Consider the following 12,898-nt stretch of genomic DNA (forward strand, 5'->3'; position numbering starts at 1 on the left):
CAAAAGGAAACTGCTACCTTCCAAGCCTCACTCATTGTCTCCTGCACCCATTATTGTCACTCCCATTTCTGCTGGCCCACTCTGAAGAGAGTGGGTACAGGAGGAACACAACATCACTTCTGTTGCGGTTCCTCCCAGGCTATTGCTAAAAAGGTTTCCACATCAAAAATAGGAGACTAAGAAATACCAAGAACTACGAATAGAGTTAGAGTGCATCGGAAAGAAGAATGTGATCATTGTGCCAGTTGTCATTGGAACCCTTGGAGCAATACCTAAAGGTCTCAAGAAACACCTGGACATTGAACAACTAGAAGGATTGTTTGTGAGCTCCACAAGACAGTGTTGCTTGAAACAGCAGGAATCCTGGGATGGATGCATCTGCAATTCCTAAGAACTTGGGTAGATCTTGAATTGTAGAACAACATGCACCAGTTAAATATCTGATTGTGACAATCCATCATCATCATCAATCCACCTTTCTTATTAGGACCCAAAGCAGATTTTACCTAAGACTGCGGGGCAAATTAAGTCAGTAAATAGATTACAAGATATGATAATGGAAATTAATAGCAAGACAAAATACTCCCCTTGGGCTGGAATTGTAGAAGAGGGAAAAGACAATCAACAGCTGAACTGAACTATTATAGTACAGCTTTGCTTTTTCTGCAAGTATGCAGTCCAGAATAATTCTGCTTTGCATCTTTTGCAAAATAGTACAAGCACGGGTACTTTCCTAGCAACCTCAGCTAGGCAATTCCACAGTGTAAGAGCCACCATAGAGAACATGCAGGACTGTACCTTCAAAGAGCTTTGCTCAGAAGAGTGAAGCCATCACAGTGACATAGCAGTAGCAGTGGTCCTGCAGGTATTGTTGGAAGTTCTTTGTCAGCAGCTATTTTCAGTCGTAGCCTGAGTATGAAAATAGACTAAAGGTCAGAATACTAAAACAAAGTGAACCAACAAAATACTAGGAAGGATCCCATGGTAACTCAAAAACCAGTCCAACCAGTATTAGGTCATCCTTTAAATCCAATGAAAGATACAAAGAGAAATGAAATAATCTTCCAAAACATTTATAATCTGCAAGAACACAGGTGAGTGAAAATACTGACGGTGAGACCCCTTGAACATTCAACTCAGAAAATTTCTACATTATGCCACATTTTTCTTAAGGGCCAGTCTGGCAGACCAGGGAAGTTGCTAAACTTAGCATTAATCTTGGATCATGTAGCCATGTAATATCTTGTGATCAATTGTTTTCTTCAGGCTGATTTCTAAAAGAGGAATTGTGATAAATATTATATACCTCTTGGAGCTGGAAAGAAAGTTTGAATGCAAAGAGGACAATGATAAAAGGAAGCATTAATTATCTATGAAGCTAATCAAATCAACACTCCTGATTAAAATGTAGATAAACCAAGAAAATGAATATCTGTCAAGGGTATGATATTTCATCTTGTTGAAAAAATTATTTACTATAGCAAATATAAGTTGTTTTGTGTATTGATTAGGAAAGGATTTAAAGGATGTCTCTTACCAGGATTCAGTATAATTGCTACAGATGTATAAATGCAAAATGTGGAAATACGTATGTGGAAATACAATAAATATTTCAGAAATAATATGTGGCATAGGAGAAATAATGTGTGGTGTAGGGGAAACTGTTATATTGACTGACTTTGCTTTTTGCAATAGTTTTTGCTGGCCAAACTGTAGTGTGTTGCATGAATTGTCATTCCATCTTCTACCTTCTAAGAAGAATGATAACCTATTTTCTATGTGAGTAGTTAAAAATCAGTCTGCAGGCTGAAATGCACATGAACACATTTAATCTATTCAGAAATCTCATATGCATCAACTTTCAAAATTCACTCCATCATTCCAAGACCCCAGGGGGGGTAGAATTGACTATTTGCCTAGAAACCATCGTGCAGATTGGTTGGAGCAATGCCATCCTATGTTCAGGTCAAAGGAGCAGCAGCAGTTTGTCTGCCTAGCTCTATAACCATGTAATGCATGGTATAAAGACCATCCTGAACAATAAACATAAAAGCAAAAGTGAATTAATTCACTTATTTGCAGATTGAGCCCCATCATCTTTAATGCAGTTTTAAAGCCTTCAAGACATTACATATTAATGGTCATTTTCAGATGCTAGAAGGACTTTCCTTTCTGTGACAGATGTTGTTGTTATTGTTGTTGTTCTTAATAGTACTAGTGTTGAATAACATCCAGAATACATTTCATAGTTGGGGCTTGTTTCATATCTGTTTTCCAGTGTAAATTAAATCTTATTTTTGAGCAGGCAAGGGGCAACCTAGCAACCAGTGGGAAACCAGTGGAGGTGCATCACATCATCACATCACTTCTGGGAAATGCCAAACATGACATCACATATCTGTAGGAACTGGCTGAAACTCCAGAGTAAGTTTTTTTCCATCATCATCATGTGAGATGAAGCAGAACAGAAAAAATGCCATGTATCACTTGTGGTCATCTGGGGCCAGCAGAAGGGGTGTCGTGCTGATTGGTGGAAGCCTTACAAACTTGAGCAAACTGAGAGAGTCAGCATGCTAGGAGCTCCTGCCAGTTCCAAGAGGCAAAGTACTGGACCATATTGCCCAAGTTTGCAACACTTCTGAGGCAACCTCTAGCACAGCAGAAGGAGCTGTGGAGGCTGAGAGGAGAGATTTCATGTAAGAGGAAGAAGTGGAGGAACCTGAATTCCTGGTGCAGAATGTGAAGCAGCATGTGGAGAATAAGATCGTTATCACTGTAAGAATTAACGGTGTGGACTGCAAGATAGGAGTAGACTCCGTCTCTTTATTTTTTTTTAATATACAAGTTTTTTTTATTTTCATAAAGATAGAAATATAAGATGCAATACGAGTTATTAATACAAAAAACAGTAAATAAAATATAATCATCATTTGAAAATATACGACCCCACATTAACTACACAGTGATATAAACTTTTGCCCAAAACTGAGTCTAAGAGCCATCCACATTTCCACTACATTAAAAAAGGCCTATTTAGATATACAAAAGAAAAGTTGTTATTAATCAACTTACTTGAGAGATCGTAGACCTCACGTTAATTGCTTGATACAATCTAAGAGCTATCCTGACAGATATTTCTAGGTTTAAGTTAGATGCTTAACATTAAACATTTCTTGTAGAACAGTATGAGTTTTGGATCTGTATCAATAGCCTAATGAAGGGAAAGGAAAGTAGGGCTTTGCCTTAAAGATGTACAAAAAAAATTACAAGAGGATTTCATAACTTCTCCTTATCCTTAATACAGATACATCTACAAAACAATTTATACTTGACCCATTCTAAGAGCCATCCTGACAGGTATAAGTTGAGAGCTTTGCATTTTCTACAGATCAGTGTGAGCTTTGGCCCTATAACAATACACTAATAAAGAAAAAATAGGGGGGGAAACCCCATTTTATATTTCCAACACTAACGATTATATTACCTATATGCCTACAAAGGAAAAGAAACAAGAGAGAGAAAAAACACTGCTTCCCCTTTTTCATAAAAATAGCAATGTAGGATACAGTATATGTTGTTAATACAGAGAATAGTAAAGTTTCCAGGTTTAGATTAAATGCTTAACATTAAACATAGAACAATATAAGCTTTCGGTCTTCTATAGCTTCTCCTTATCCTTAATTCAGATACATCTACAAAACAATTTATACTTGACCCATTCTAAGAGCCATCCTGACAGGTATATTTTCAGATTTAAGTTGAAAGCTTAACATTAAACGTTTTTACAGGTCAGTATGGGCTTTGACCCTAGAACAATACACTAATAGAAAAAAGAAAAAATAAGGGGGGAGAACCCCATTTTATATTTCCAACACTAATGATTATATTACCTATATGCCTACAAAGGAAAAGAAACAAGAGAGAAAGAGACACTGCTTCCCCTTTTTCATAAAAATAGAAATATAGAATACAGTATAACATTAAACATAAAACAATATGAGCTTTCGGTCTTCTTAAGGGGGCCTCATCTCGAGGCTTGCTACATCTTGTCGTTCCCGTAGACTTATATTCTGTCCCACTGGCCTTTGGCGTAGAAATTGAAGTTGTACTCTTTCCCGCAGAATATGCATCGATAAATCTTGAGGCTGTTGCACCTCCTGGACTCCAGTATCAATAAAAAAATTTTCCCAAAGAGCTCCTTTAAATCGGTTACTTTCACTACAGATCCATATTTCTTTTGATTGATTTTTGTACACTGTTGCTTTGAGATGGCTGTATGTCTTTTTAAGAAGGGTGTCCTTATCTGGGCTGCAGAACTCCGGCATCCCCTTTTCCGTCTCCAGAATTTCAGATTTCTCTTCTACTGTTGGTTTTCCACCTTGTTTCGAGCTGTCATCAGCCACTGTTATTGATCCATCATTCCTGTTAAAGACTTCTTCCTTGGCATCTTGTATCTCCTTGAAGATATGAATTTCAGATTTCTCTTCTACTGTTGGTTTTCCACCTTGTTTAAAGCTGTCATCAGCCACTGTTATTGATCCATCATTCCTGTTGGAGACTTCTTCCTTGCCATCTTGCATCTCCTTGAAGATATTTTTGACCAATCCTTCTGTAAATACTTTGAAATCTTGGGTTTGTTTCTCTATTAGATGAGCCAATCTTTTTAACATAGACATGTTTTTGACTTAAAAAACAAAAGCCGGCCTCAAACAATTTTACAAGTGGCCAGTAGAGGTCCTCTGTTTTATCCTCTGGCATGTGACGTATTGAAGTCAGTAAGGCAAATATTCTCGTGCTGGAACAGAGTTCTCATGAGATCTTCCCATTCACAGCTCTTATCTCTTATCTCTGAAAACCAAAACAATTACAATAAGAGCTTTTGCCAATTAATTTGAGTTGATTTGAGTCCTTCTTCTGCTTAGTTAGGAGAATTAGCCTGCCTCATAACGAGGTGGCTTCGGGCAGAGCAGAGTAAGAGGAGGGGGAAACAAAGGGCTTTGATGCAGGAAGAGAGACGGAGAAAAAAAAGAGAGAGATACTTGCAGTAAATGATGTTTTGGAACTCAGCCGATGTCCTCCCCTCAGTTCACAACGTTCATTTGCAATAAATCGTCGTGTAGGGTTGAAGCAGATACTTTAAGATTAAAGAGAGAAAAGAAAGTCCGAGATAGAAAATGGCAGTCGTCCTCTGGACCTGGAACACTGACAGCCTATAATCCAGGGAGATATACTCCCTAAAGGATTGGAGACGGCCCCAAGAACTTCCTGGGTAGAAAGGTGAGGTGGGGTTTGCGTACCCCTCCTCTTTTCTGCCAATTGTTTGCGCAATTGACCCCTGTCAGGCTTCAGAGATAGCAGAGCAGATGCCCTGCCACCCCCTCAGAATGACATCTTTAGCCACACATCCCCCGTCTCTTTATTTTTCATCATGTCAGAGTCCGTGTTCCAGTGTACACAGCAGAACAGCAGACCCAAGCTCCATGCTTGTGACCTGCCTGATTTCCAACAAAACTGGGTGCCCATGCTGGGATGCACTCGGTGCGCCATTGAATTCAAACAGTTCAAGTGACTCCTACCAATGTTGGTTGTACCTGAGTGTTGGACCAACTTGCTGAGGCTGGAATGGTTCAATCTTTTAGGCATCATGGTGAGTAGGGTTAATCATGTGTGAATGGGGGGCTATGATGCCTTGTTCCAGAAATATGTACTGGTCTTTGACGGTAAGCTGGGGAAACACAGAGGACCCCCAGTACCATCCCCTGTTGGCCCTGGACTCTGGGGTGGGCTTGGTGCATCTAAAGCCATGCAGAGTGCCAATTGCACTCAAACACGAGAGAGAGTTAGACTGGCTGGTGGGATAAGGTATTATGAAGCCAGTTTCCCACACAAAGGCCTATTATGCACAGTCACATGGAAAACGCGGAGGAGGAAGAAGCGAGGCAAACCGCAAACGCACGGAACAGAATGCAACAGCAGCAAAACCCTGAGCAGTTGCCGGCTGGGGCCAATTAGGCGGCGATGCGGAGTAAACAGGAAGGGAGGCGAGCGTGGTGCTGACCGAGGCTGGGCCACCAAGCAGGATGGCCACGGCACGCACAAGCACAGGCCCTGCCGGCGGAACCAATAAATAAATGTAAGGTGCTTATGTTAACTACTTCTCAGTTTTAGACTTACAGTTTTATCTGCACAATTTCATTTAAGATAAATTTTGGATGCAATGGATAGTTTTGGAAGCTGCTTATCTCTTATTCTCAGAAAATATTCAATTGCCTCAGTCATTCCACTGTGACTTAGTACGGCATATACATAGCAAAGCTTATTTCCCTACCTGATGCCCTCCTTGTTCTTGTACTTGATCTTCCATGTAATTCTTCAGGATATACATGTTAATCCATAAAAGGTTTCCGTTGCAATGCAAACCATTGGCTTGTGTACAGGGGATAAACTTGGGAATTTAGTGCGGCAGCACATGCCTATTTTACATATACATATTAAAACTTTGATTAATGTTTACATGACAAATCCCTGTTTTCCACTGTGCAATGCCATATTTACCCAAAAGGAAGGTGACCATGAATGTAAATGGTTCTGATTGTAAATTCTTCTAAAATGATTATACACAAAATTATATTTTATTACTGTACCTAACTGTAACTTGTATGTGAACTTAAGATAGTCTCATTTTTTTCTTGAGAACATCTGTGGAAATAAATCGAATACTTCTTTCAGGTAAATATAGGATCACGCATGGTGATGGCACTGGCTCCCATTATATGCACATGCTGAGGCAGAACATTTGTTTTACTTAGTAATGTATTATTTGAAGAGAGAAATGAAGAACAAAGCGGTAGGTTGAGGAGGGTTTTTTTTTAGATTTCTAGATCCTTAAACATTTCACTACATGCTTAATTGGGGGATCTTACATAGGAACTTCTCTTGCTCCCACACTGAACAAAGCCAGAGAAGTTCCTATGGAAGTAAAGAAACCTCTCAGTTTAAGGAAACTATAACATCTGAAAGATGGTATGATAAATATTAACAAAGTTATATATGGAATAGAGAAGGAAGAGAAATAAGTACTTTTCTCCCAGTCTCACAATATAAGAACTCGGGAGCACACAATTAAATTAATGATTTAAATTAATGATTGTTCTAATGAGGATTAGAACAAACTTCTGTTCCCAAAAAGTAATTAACATGTGGAATTCATTGATGCAGACAACGGGGGGGGGGGGCTATAATAGATTGCTTTAAGAGGGCATTATATAAACATATAGAACAGAGGTTTATCAATAGCTATTAGCCACTATCTCTGGACCAGTGATGCTCTGTATTCTTGGTGATTAGGGGACAACAGTGGGAAGGTTTCTGGAGTTCAGGACCCACTGGTGGATCTCCTGATGGCACCTGGGTTTGGGATACTGTGTGATATGGAGTGTTGGACTGGACGGACTACTGGTCTGATCCAATGGATCTGGACAATGATCCCAAATAACAGCATGTTCAATGCCCCAAGATCTTGGCAGGTGATGCCTGAATCTGTCTTTTTAAAAGCTTACTTATCCAAAATGCAAAGGATTAGGGAATCAAACCCAGTTCTCCAGAATAGAGGTTATTTCTCTTTATCACTACCCCAAATCAAGCACCAAGTTGGTTCTCAAACACCAAGCTGGGTCTTGTCAATTTATTGAGATGTGACATTATATGCATCATTGCATTGTAAAGAGATATAAAATGGTGGGATAGTTAACACATGGCTGCCTGATGGTCATAGTTGGTGCACAGGGACATATAGAAGGAGATAGTCCTTCAAATATTTGAGCCTCAGGTCATTAAGGGCTTTACAAGTCATAAACACATATACAGAAACAGACTGGCAGCCAAAGTAGGTGTTTCAAAATGGGCAAGATATGTAATCATTCCTGATAGTTAGCCCCTGAGAGTTATCAAATTGTCATCAAGTGCAGTCTCACAGAGTGTTTTGCAATAACTCAACAATAAAGTTGCTGAAGTATGTATCAATATGGCCAGATAACTGAGTCTAGGGGTGTTCCCACAGTGACTAAAATCATCTTGGCAGCACCCATCTAGCTCTGAAGAATTTCTTCAGTCCCACACAAAACATTTGTTGTTCAGGTGCCAATTCAAAGGTACTCACTTTTGCTGCACAGTTTGTCAATTGTGGTAAAATGTGATTTCTTCCCCCTTCTCAGGAGGGAATTTCCATTTATCCAGTGATGAAGCTCTAGATTGACTCTGCTTATTCCTTCATTTTCCTACCTCAAGTGATGAGTCAACTGCAACCAATAACTTCTCTCTCCTCTCCCTCCCTCCCTTCCATTTTTTTTTTACTTTTTAAGACATGTTAGGACATGAATTTGCAAAAACAACTTAAAATCAGCAATCCAGATGCTAGAGGTGGTGGCGGAAAAAAATCGGAAAGAATGTGCTGCTGGATGGATGGATGGCCCCCTATTTGGAGGCACCTATGGAAAACTTGATGGCGTCACCATTGCGAGTAATGCCTAAGAAGGCTCCTGGTCAATATAGACTGATACAGCACCTGTTATGCACAAGGAGTTCATCTGTGAACTATGGAATGTTACCAGAGCTGGGCTTGGTGAAATATGCATCATTAGATCACTTGATAACCTCAGTGAGGGAATGCAGGAGTGTAGATGGCAAAATGTGACGTTCAGTCAGCATTTCACCTTCTGCATATATACCTGGACAATTTTTGGATGTTACTTTCAGGACAGGTGGTATGTGAACAAGGCCATGACTATGGGTTTCTCTTTAGCATGTACTGCCTTTGAAACTTTTAGTACTTTTCTGGAGTGGGCAATTAAGGGCAGGGTTGGAAGCCTGCATTTAACACATTATTTGGACAATTGCTTGTTTGTAGGCCCCACAGGTACATCTAGTTGTACAGACAAGTTGGCAGCTATTCAGTCGTTAGCGGAACAATTGGGGGTGCTGTTGGTGGCTGAAAAAATGGAGGGCTCGTCTGTTCAGCTAATGTATGTGGGAATCATGTTAGATTCCAAAGCTGGGTTGTGGAGGCTGCCGGATGACAATCTGAGTGCCTTGCAGGGTTTACTGGGGTGCATGCTGCATAAGTGTAAGTATACTTTGAAGGAGATGCAGTGTCTCCTGCGACACTTAAACTTAGCATCCAACGCTGTGTCTCCAGGGTGGACATTCTGTGCCCGTCTAGCCAGGGCTACTGCAGGGGTAGTCTCAGTGCATCATCATATATGATTGATGCATTACCTGAAAGAGGACCTGCCAGTTTGGAGTGAATTCATAGATGGGTTGGATGGGAGTATCCATTTAGCAAATCCCAGTTTCGCCGGAAAGGGCACTCCAGGTTCACTCTGATGATATAGGGGGCTTGGGTTTGGGGGTGTTATATGATAATAGGTGGTGTGCCAGGAGATGCGCACTTGCCCTCTCTGGCCGGGATGCAACTTAAGATCACGTCTCAGGCCAGAAACCTGGGGGTGACCATGGATGCCTTACTAACACTCGAGGCACAGGTCAAACAGGTAGCTGGCCAGGCATTTTTTCATCTCCGCCAGGCTCAACTACAAGCACCCTATCTGTCCTCTGAACAATTGGCCACAGTGATCCATGCGATGGTCACCTCCAGATTAGATTTCTGTAACTCGCTCTACACTGGCCTGCCTTTGGGCTTGATCCGGAAACTGTAACTGGTCCAAAATGCGGCTGCTAGGCTCCTCATGGCTACACCTTGGAGGGCATATATCCAGCCAGTGCTGAGGCAGCTGTATTGGCTACCCGTTATCTTCCGGATCAGGTTCAAGGTTTTGGTTTTGAGCTTCAAGGCCATCCATGTATATGAAGGACCGCCTATCGCCCTACGCCCCCCGCAGGGCCTTATGCTCTGTGGGGGCTAACCTATTGGTCATTCCCGGTCTCAAGGAAGCTCGCCTGGCCTCGACCAGGGCCAGGGCCTTTTCAGTCCTGGCCCCAACCTGGTGGAATGAGCTCCCGGAAGAGCTGTGGGCCCTGCGGGAATTGTCATCATTCCACAGGGCCTGCAAGACTGAGCTCTTCTGCCAGGCTTTCGGTTGAGGCCGGGCAGCAAGAAGATCTAGCCCCCCTCACAAATGTGACAGCTGCATCTGTCATCTGCCCCCTCCCTGTCCCTTCTTAGGGGGTGTGGAATTGGGTTAGCTACATTGAATTTTGCCGCCATTCTTGTCATAACTTTTGTATTAATTGTATTATGTTTTATTGTGCTTTTATTGTTTTAAGGGATTGGTTTTTATGTGACCCATCTCGAGCCTCCGGGGTGAGGTGGGATATAAATTTAATAATAATAATAATAATAATAATAATAATAATAATAATAATAATAATAATAATAATAATAATAATAATAATAATAATAATAGCCAGCAGATTGGGTTGAGATGGAGATTCTTTGGGACCTCACTTTTGTGGAACTATTTCTGGTGGTGGCAGGAGTCACCATATGGAAGGAATTATTTAAGGATTGTAAGATATTGTTTTGGTGTGACAACCAAGTAGTTTTGCGCATCATCAATCATCAGTCCAGTAGGTCTTTGCAAGTCATGCAGTTGGTACGGAAGCTTGTGCAGATTTGCCTGGGGTAAAACACCATATTTGGGTGTTCCCAGGGGCTTCTAATGATATTGCAAATGCTTTATCTCGGTTTCAGGAGCAGAGGTTTTGCCAACAGCAAACCAGTTTCCAGACCAATTCTTGAAGGAATTGTGGACCTTTGGCTTGGAACCGTCATAGAGGAAGTGAATAGCAACTTGCCATTGGCAACTCAGCAAGTCTATACAGCAGCTATTGGTGGATCTATTACTTATTAGAGAGCAAGGGGACAATTGTAAACATTGCCCCCCACCTGGGGATTTGGTTTTACAATATCTGGTTCATTTACAGGGCTGAAAAATCTCCCCAAGAACTACAAGTGTGTATTGCAGGGCATGGAATGGATCCTCTTCTTGCAGGAAGCCTCCTGCAGGGCACCTGAGATTCCAACAGCACCCCGGGGAGATCACTGCCACCTCTCACCAATCGTGGCTTCCCTGCTGCTGGTAATCCCACCTGCAGAGTGACCACCTGGCAACCCACCAGCCATAAGCCTCTATTTGGATGACCCTGGCCACCTGACAATGCAAGTCACCTTTGCCTCCCCAGCCGGGTTGGCATTGGCTCGTATACATGTCACCTCTTTAAGGAGATTCCGCCCATGGTGAGTCTGATATGCAGAATGGAGTACAAAACATGATCTGTTCCATGCCTAAACTGCCATCAATGACAAATAGTGCTGCATGAAAAAAGTGGACGATTCCAAAATTATAACGAAGGAAAATCAGAATCTATACAGTGGCTTAATTAAGCATAAGAAGATAAAAAGTCTCTTATGTCATTTATTTAGACTTCGACTCTGCCAAAACAGTCTCTAGATTCATTTGTTTTCCGTTTTCAGTCTGGTTTTCGTCAGTGGCAATGAGTCCATCCTTGTTAATGTTTGAATATAATGAGGCAAATGTTCCTGTATAATGGAGATTCAAGGCTGTGAGCTCATTATTATTATATCATATTACATTTATTATATGTTTTTATCAATAACATCTTCAAATTTGAAGAAAATGCTGTAAAACCAATAACAGTAAAGAAGGGGGGGTTCGATGGGAAGCTTCCCCCTGTGGTGCCAGAGGAAGAAGGAGGCCAAGCAAGCACACAATGTTCTTATAGGGGGCCTCAGGCTCATGCCTCCTCCTTCCTCCCCTGCACCACTGCACCAAGGCCAGCAGGGACTTGCAAATATGCCTGTTGTTCAGCCTCGCTCCTACACATCAACAATTTGCCAGCCTGGTGGCAAGGGCTGCATTTATGTTCAGTTCATTGGAGCCAGCATGTATCAGTGTACTGAGAAAGAACAGAAAAAGAGAATTAGAGAGCTGGACTTGAGTTGAGGGATGAAAAAAGCCAGTTAACTTGAAAAATAAATGCTACAGATTCAGCTTCAGCTGATAAATTAAGTGACCCAAGTCAGGTCAGTGACCCAGGTCATGTTTGAAGACAAGGTTTGATGCTGGAGTTACCTTGTTCACCATTCATGAACAATACTTTAGTTTCCCAAGGTCCAAGAAAGTTACATGAAGTTTGTTGGAGTCAACAGACTGTAATCATTGGATTGTAGACTCTTCTTTCACGGATTAGTAATAAATCAGTGGGTTGTTTGGAGAACAATATCAGGATTGCTCGTAGTCTTTAAAATCATGGGGTTAGATGCCCAAATACGTATTATGACTAGAAATCAAAACACTTCCCTCAAATTAGTGGCAGAGCTAATTGGGAATCCAGGAGAATACAGTTAACACAAAGGATAGAGTGTGTCTGAGAATGTCAGAAACTTTGTATAACCAGATTTAAGATTCTGGAGTGCTCAGTACTGGGTTTGGTACTTTTCAACATTTTTATTAATGATCTGGATGAAGAGCTGATGGGACTCCTCATTAAATTTGCTGAAGAGTAATAGACACCACAGGAGATAGAGTTCAATAAGATCTGAACACACTGAAAAAGTGGGCAGATGAGAACAAGATACAATTGAAAAAGGAGAAGTGCAGCGTTCTACATCAGAGTCACAAAAATGAGGACCTGCATACTGGATGGAAGATACACTTCTGGGTAGCCATGTGCGTGAACGTGATCTTGGGTACTTGTGGACTGTAAGCTAATTGCAAGGCAGAAGGGCAGTCCTTGGTGCACAAAGAATACCAACACATGAGTTTTTATTTTTTGCGTAAACTGGCTATAGCTTTAATTTAATAAACATGAATGAAGGCACACCAAAGATGATGAGAGCAGATCCTGACTGCCACTCCTC

At 41.2% G+C, this 12,898-nt stretch overlaps 1 protein-coding gene across 10 annotated transcripts in view; it reads left to right on the forward strand.

Annotated features, from left to right (window-relative positions):
* The window catches only part of LOC143839837 (uncharacterized), a 298,170-nt gene that overhangs the window by 229,744 nt on the left and 55,528 nt on the right, over positions 1-12,898 (forward strand). Inside the window, exon 1 of one of the 10 annotated variants that reach the window (XR_013231901.1) lies at positions 10,825-11,254. The exons of the other annotated variants lie outside the window; for them this stretch is intronic. The gene's annotated coding sequence lies outside the window, so the exon portion shown is untranslated. Of the gene's footprint in view, positions 1-10,824; positions 11,255-12,898 lie in introns of those variants that run through there. 10 annotated transcript variants of the gene reach the window in all.

This window comes from Paroedura picta, chromosome 6, assembly GCF_049243985.1.
Source record: "Paroedura picta isolate Pp20150507F chromosome 6, Ppicta_v3.0, whole genome shotgun sequence".
NCBI classification, from domain to species: domain Eukaryota; kingdom Metazoa; phylum Chordata; class Lepidosauria; order Squamata; family Gekkonidae; genus Paroedura; species Paroedura picta.